This window comes from Ranitomeya variabilis, chromosome 1 (assembly GCF_051348905.1).
Source record: "Ranitomeya variabilis isolate aRanVar5 chromosome 1, aRanVar5.hap1, whole genome shotgun sequence".
In the NCBI taxonomy this organism is placed as follows: domain Eukaryota; kingdom Metazoa; phylum Chordata; class Amphibia; order Anura; family Dendrobatidae; genus Ranitomeya; species Ranitomeya variabilis.
Window position 1 is genome coordinate 666,883,147 of NC_135232.1, and position 7,146 is coordinate 666,890,292.

Consider the following 7,146-nt stretch of genomic DNA (forward strand, 5'->3'; position numbering starts at 1 on the left):
CAAATTTATCCGTGTGTCATCCGTATGGCATCCGTATAGCTTCCGTACGGCAATTTTTTTCTCGCAGGCTTGCAAAATGGAAATATCATGGATCCATCGGCTCAAATATTGTTAAAACCATATATACAGCCTATATATATATATATATATATATATATATATATATATATATATATATATATATATATATATATATATATATATATATATATATATGTCAGTGAGACACATATATATATATATATATATATATATATATATATATATATATATATATATATATATATATATATTTATTTCAGTGCTAGATAGCAGAAAAGCCGGTAATTCAATTGCCGGCTTTTGCTATCTCCTTCACAAACCCGACAGGATATGAGACATGGTTTACATACAGTAAACCATCTCATATCCCTTCTTTTATTACATATTCCTCTTCACTAATGTAACAAGTGTCTCTGTGTAAAATTGGGGGGCTCTAGCTATTAAATTAAAGGGTTAAATCCCGGGGAAAAATTGGCGTGGGCTCCCGTCCAATTTTCTCCGCCAGAGTGGGAAAGCCAGTGACTGAAGGCAGATATTAATAGCCTAGAGAGGGACCATGGTTATAGGACCCCCCTGGCTAAAACATCTTCCCCCAGCCACCCCAGAAAAGGCACATCTGTAAGATGTGCCTGCAGCGCCCCAGAGTCCTGGTCATTGCAGTATTGTCGCTCTTCCACCAGGGGGAGTGAGACACACATATATATATATATATATATATATATATATATATATATATATTTATATTTATTTCAGCGCTAGATAGCAGAAAAGCCGGTAATTCAATTGCCGGCTTTTGCTATCTCCTTCACAAACCCGACAGGATATGAGACATGGTTTACATACAGTAAACCATCTCATATCCCTTCTTTTATTACATATTCCTCTTCACTAATGTAACAAGTGTCTCTGTGTAAAATTGGGGGGCTCTAGCTATTAAATTAAAGGGTTAAATCCCGGGGAAAAATTGGCGTGGGCTCCCGTCCAATTTTCTCCGCCAGAGTGGGAAAGCCAGTGACTGAGGGCAGATATTAATAGCCTAGAGAGGGACCATGGTTATAGGACCCCCCTGGCTAAAACATCTTCCCCCAGCCACCCCAGAAAAGGCACATCTGTAAGATGTGCCTGCAGCGCCCCAGAGTCCTGGTCGTTGCAGTATTGTCGCTCTTCCACCAGGGGGAGTGATGGTACGTCTGATGGTACTAAAGGAGTTCACCTGACCAGGTATCACAGTCACACACTACACTTCACACTCCGGCCACCAGGGGGAGAAAAAGGTTCTATCTATTAGAGTAGGCCACTCCTCACACTCGGGTAAAACTGGGGGTTGGATAGGAAGTTAGTGAGCAAGCTACCTGGGTTTGACCCAGAGAAGACCTGTCAGGCAGACAGCGAGAGAAAAGGAGGAACATCTGAGCTGCAGACAGAGGTCCCTGTCAGGGGTGGGATCCTGACAGAGACATAGCAAGAGATAGAACATTACGGAGCTGCGCCTGCACCTCATTGCGGCAGCATCCTAAGAAAGGTCAAGAAGCGAAGTATATTGTGGAGAAGTGAGAAACGAGATCACAGCACAAGGAGATAATACCAGGAGGAGTCCTGCCTTAAGATCGGCAACATCCTTCTGAGGCGCGTAGCCGGTGGCCGGAACACCGAGGGAGTAATTGGCTCTACGCATTACTTCGAAACATGGCAGGACAGTTAATTCCAAGTTGGCTGCCCGACCTTTAACCTAATGAAGACAACGGAGGCAAATTGTGGGAGAGGGGCATCTCTAGGGTCCCTATAAAATAGCTCCAGGCCTACCCCGTCATACGGGTCGTCCTAGCCATACCATCTGGGGGACGGAGAGAGAGAACATCAGAAATATACACGAGAGTTGTGAGGACTATCCCGTGGTGCTCAGCAGGGAGGTACTACAACACACAGGCGCCAGTAGGAAGGCTACTGATTTCCACCTGCAAAGGGAACTCTGGAAGTGCCTTCGGACCGGTCGGACTTAGCCTGCCCTGTGAACGGTACTCTGGACTGTGGACGCTGAAGTCTTCAGTAAAAGGTAAAGAGACTGCAACCTTTGTGTCCTCGTTATTCATCGCGCCTTACAACATCCACCATTACCACCTACTCTTCAAGGGAAGCCCTGGGCACATACTTCACCTGTGGGAAGGTGTAACATCTAGCTGCCATTCCATCACCCCAGCGGACCCCTAGCAGCGTCGGTAACCCTGACAGAACACCACAGGTGGCGTCACAAACACTTGACAAACTACACCTTTAATTGGGCGCCCCTTAGCAGGGCCAAGGACCGGGTCGGGCCACCGTGACATCCCCAGAACCGAGACAGAGGGACCCGGTACCGAGTACCCCACTGCCCTGCGCCTTGGGGCGATCCAACTTTGGCGTCACGAACAGGATCTACTTAAGCCCGAGAATCGGGTCATGTGTGCCTTGGAACTGTGCCAGAATCGTGCTTGAACTGTGATTTATTGCGAAGACTGTGTATTGCCATTTGCCGCCAAAAATTCCCACCAAAATTGTCGCCATTACAGCGCCACGAGGAGCGCAGAAGAAGAAGAAGGGCGTGGAGTTGTGGGCGTGAACGAACTGAGAAGCGTGAAGAACAATGGCCGCCCAGTCTAAATATTTCTGTATTCTGAGGACGTGTCCGTCAGCAGCCGAGGTCCGCCTCCTAATTCTCTATGGCTGGCGGAGACCGAAGAAACGAAACTATGACTCAGAAGGAATGGGGCTGGAGACCAGCGGGGACCTCCGAAAAAGAATGGCCCCGCACCGATCCTCGTCACCGGAGGACTACTCCAACATGCCACCGCTGGAAGGCCTGGACCCCTGGGAGTTGCCTGCAGGGATTCCGCTGCCCGCATCGCAACTGACCCAGGCGCCTTCTTTAGAGGAGAGGAGTGGCACTGAAGGAGCCATTTCGAGCACGGGTACCAAGTGCCGCGGTTACCAGGAGGACCGTCTTCCCTCTGCACCTGATCCGTTCATCGCCGCGACTGCTGGAGCCCCGGCGTTCCCGTCACCTGACCCCAGACAACCGGGGAGGCCTAACCTTGGGCCCTTCCCATGGGGGGAATACCGGAGGCACCTGATTGCTGAGTACGCGAGAGAAGTGGAGCGGGAAGTTCGAGGTGAGTTGCTGGATGGCTCTTTGCCAAAGTGGGGTGTCGTGATCGTATACCAACCCCAGAGAGGAAAAGGGTTCGTGCAGGAGATTGGGTCGTCAGTGAGGGTCCACATCACCGGGGAGGAAGTGGAGTCCTGCCTGAGCGGAGGTGGTGCGGATCCCATCCTGAAACCCGGAGACGCCGTCACCTACCGCCGGTACCAAAAGGGGAACGGTTGGTGGGCCCGGGATATACAGCGGTGCACAACCCTCTTGGTGGTATCCAGGACCCTCGAGGAGGAACTTGCTGCTGAAGCCACCACAGCAACCCCTACCGTCCCTGGCATCATTCACGGGACCACCCAGACCTTTATTGTCGCGCACGACCTGGTCATGCAGAAAGAACAGACGCATGGAATGCACCTGGCGCCAGGAGTAGACTTGGATGCGAGTCTTCCTAAGCAGCAGAGGGCTAATTGTCCGGTAAGGCCCTGGTGGAGGCCGCCTCCTGAATTATGAGAATAAACCTCAGAAACCTGAAACTGTAAATAGTTAACTGTTTGTTTTCCTGTTTTTGCTGCTTTAAACCCGTTCAGGGTTATGGGGATCCCTTTGTTGACCCGGGATCCCTACTGTTTCCAGTTTGCCAAAGTTTATTTTAAAAGAACTGCAGAATCATGAACTGCGCATGATCACAAACTGTTGCTGTACATAGTTTGCACCTTCTTAAAGGTGCTCCCTACTGGTTTTACAAAAAGAAGAGCTTTTTGAAGACACTGTTCCTGATTACAGCGCGGAAGTTCTTGCTTTAAACAGACTTACAAATTGATTGTTTGCACTACCTCAGAAGAGACTTGGTTTCCTCTTAAAGGGGATGTTCATTTGTTACACGTAGTTGAAACATGATAATGTTGCCTTAAATAGTTAGATAGTTATAATGTTTTACATAGTTATAGTATGTAGCTAGGAATAGAAATGTCTTTTAATGTTCTTGAATAAAATCGAAGTTAAAGTAATATTAGAATTGCCGAGAGAAAAACTAAAAGAAAGGTGCAGTAGGCCTGTAGGGGTAGACAGACAGTCCTGCATACGTGAAAGTGAGAGAAATAAAGAAAATGTTGATTTGCACTTTTGAGTTTTATAGCATGCCTTTAGTGGGTAGACTGTTATGATCCTAGTGGCTGAGGATCACAAAACGGACTAGCTAAGTTTATGAACATAGACACGAGCTCTAGGGAGGTGGTAACTGGACTGACCGCAAAACCTGATCCTAACCAACACACTAAAGGTAGCCGGTGAACGTGCCTAAAATCCTGGACGTCTCGACGCAGCCTGAGAAACTTGCTACCCCTATAGAGAAAGTAAGACCTCACTTGCCTCAGAGAAATGACCCCAAAGATATAGTAAGCCCCCAACAAATATTAACGGTGAGGTAAGGGGAAAATACAAAATGTAGAAATGAAAACAGATTCAGCAAATGAGGCCCGCTAATACTAGATAGCAGAAGACAGATAGGGAACTGTGCGGTCAGTAAAAAACCCTATGCAAAATATCCACGCTGAGAATACAAGAACCCCCACACCAACTAACGGTGTGAGGGGAGAAACTCAGCCCCCTAGAGCTACCAGCAAGCAAGGAAATCACATATTAGCAAGCTGGACAAGAAACAAAAATAAACCAAGAAACATATGACCACTGATGGTCAAAAAATGAACCAAGCAAAACTTAGCTTCTCTTGAAGAGACTGATAACGAAGGACTGCAGGAGAGCTCCAAAATAGCACTGAAGACATTGACAGCAGGCAACAACTGAGAGTCCAGGTGAACTAAATAGGAAACCAGCTAACAGATAACGAGACAGCTGATCAAGCCTCAGACCTGCAGAATGACACAAAGAGCCACCAGAGGGAGCCCAAAGACAGCACTCACACAGTACCAGTTGTGACCACAAGAGGGAGCCCAAAAACAGAGTTTCCAACAGTACCCCCCCCTTGAGGAGGGGTCACCGAACCCTCATCAAAACCCCCAGGGCGATCAGGATGAGCCACATGGAAGGCATGAACCAAATCGGCCGCATGAACATCAGAGGCGACAACCCAGGAATTATCCTCCTGACCATAGCCCTTCCACTTAACCAAATACTGAAGCCTCCGTCTAGAAATACGAGAATCCAAGATCTTCTCCACCACGTACTCCAATTCGCCCTCAACCAGCACCGGGGCAGGGGGTTCAACAGAAGGAACCACAGGCACCACATACCTCGGCAACAAAGACCTATGGAACACGTTATGAATGGCAAATGACGCTGGGAGGTCCAAACGAAATGACACCGGGTTAAGGATTTCCAAAATCTTATAAGGACCGATGAAGCAAGGCTTGAATTTAGGAGAGGAAACCTTCATAGGAACATACCGAGAAGACAGCCATACCAAATCCCCAACAAGAAGTCGGGGACCCACACCGCGACGGCGGTTGGCAAAGCGCTGAGCCTTCTCCTGTGACAACTTCAAATTGTCCACCACATGGTTCCAAATCTGTTGCAACCTATCCACCACAGAATCCACCCCAGGACAGTCAGAAGGCTCAACCTGAACGAGGATGAAAACCAGAATTGCAGAAAAAAGGCGAAACCAAAGTAGCAGAACTAGCCCGATTATTAAGGGCAAACTCGGCCAATGGCAAAAAAGTCACCCAATCATCCTGATCAGCAGAAACAAAACATCTTAAATAAGTTTCCAAGGTCTGATTAGTTCGCTCGGTTTGGCCATTCGTCTGAGGATGGAAGGCCGACGAAAAAGACAAATCAATGCCCATCTTAGCACAAAAGATCCGCCAAAATCTGGACACAAACTGGGATCCTCTGTCAGACACAATATTTTCAGGGATGCCGTGCAAGCGAACCACCTTCTGAAAAAATAGAGGAACCAAATCGGAGGAGGAAGGCAACTTAGGATAGGGCACCAAATGGACCATTTTGTAAAAACGATCACACACCACCCAGATGACAGACATTCTCTGAGAGACTGGAAGATCCGAAATAAAATCCATGGAAATGTGTGTCCAAGGCCTCTTCGGGACAGGCAAAGGCAAAAGCAAACTGCTGGCACGAGAACAGCAAGGCTTAGCCCGAGCACAAATCCCACAGGACTGCACAAAGGAACGCACATCCCGCGACAAGGAAGGCCACCAGAAGGACCTAGCCACCAAATCTCTGCTACCAAAAATCCCAGGATGGCCTGCCAACACCGAAGAATGAACCTCGGAAATAACTCTGCTGGTCCATCTATCTGGGACAAACAGTCTCTCTGGTGGGCAACGGTCAGGTCTATCCGCCTGAAATTTCTGCAGCACTCGTCGCAAATCTGGGGAAATGGCAGATAAAATCACTCCCTCTCTGAGGATACCAGCCGGCTGTGAAACTCCCGGAGAGTCAGGCACAAAACTCCTAGAAAGAGCATCAGCCTTCATGTTCTTCGAACCAGGCAGGTACGAGACCACGAAATCGAAACGGGAGAAAAACAACAACCAACGAGCCTGTCTAGGATTCAGCCGCTTGGCAGACTCGAGATAAATCAGATTTTTGTGATCAGTTAAGACCACTACACGATGCTTAGCTCCCTTGAGCCAATGTCGCCACTCCTCAAATGCCCACTTCATAGCCAACAACTCCCGATTACCAACATCATAATTCCGCTCGGCAGGCGAAAACTTTCTTGAAAAGAAAGCACAAGGCTTCATCACAGAGCAATCAGAGCTTCTCTGCGACAAAACAGCCCCTGCTCCAATCTCAGAAGCATCAACCTCGACCTGAAAAGGAAGAGAGACATCAGGCTGACACAAAACTGGAGCCGAAGAAAACCGGTGCTTCAGCTCCCGAAAGGCTTCCACGGCCGCAGGAGACCAATTAGTCACATCAGAACCCTTCTTGGTCAAATCCGTCAAGGGTTTAACCACGCCAGAAAAATTAGCAATGAAGCGACGGTA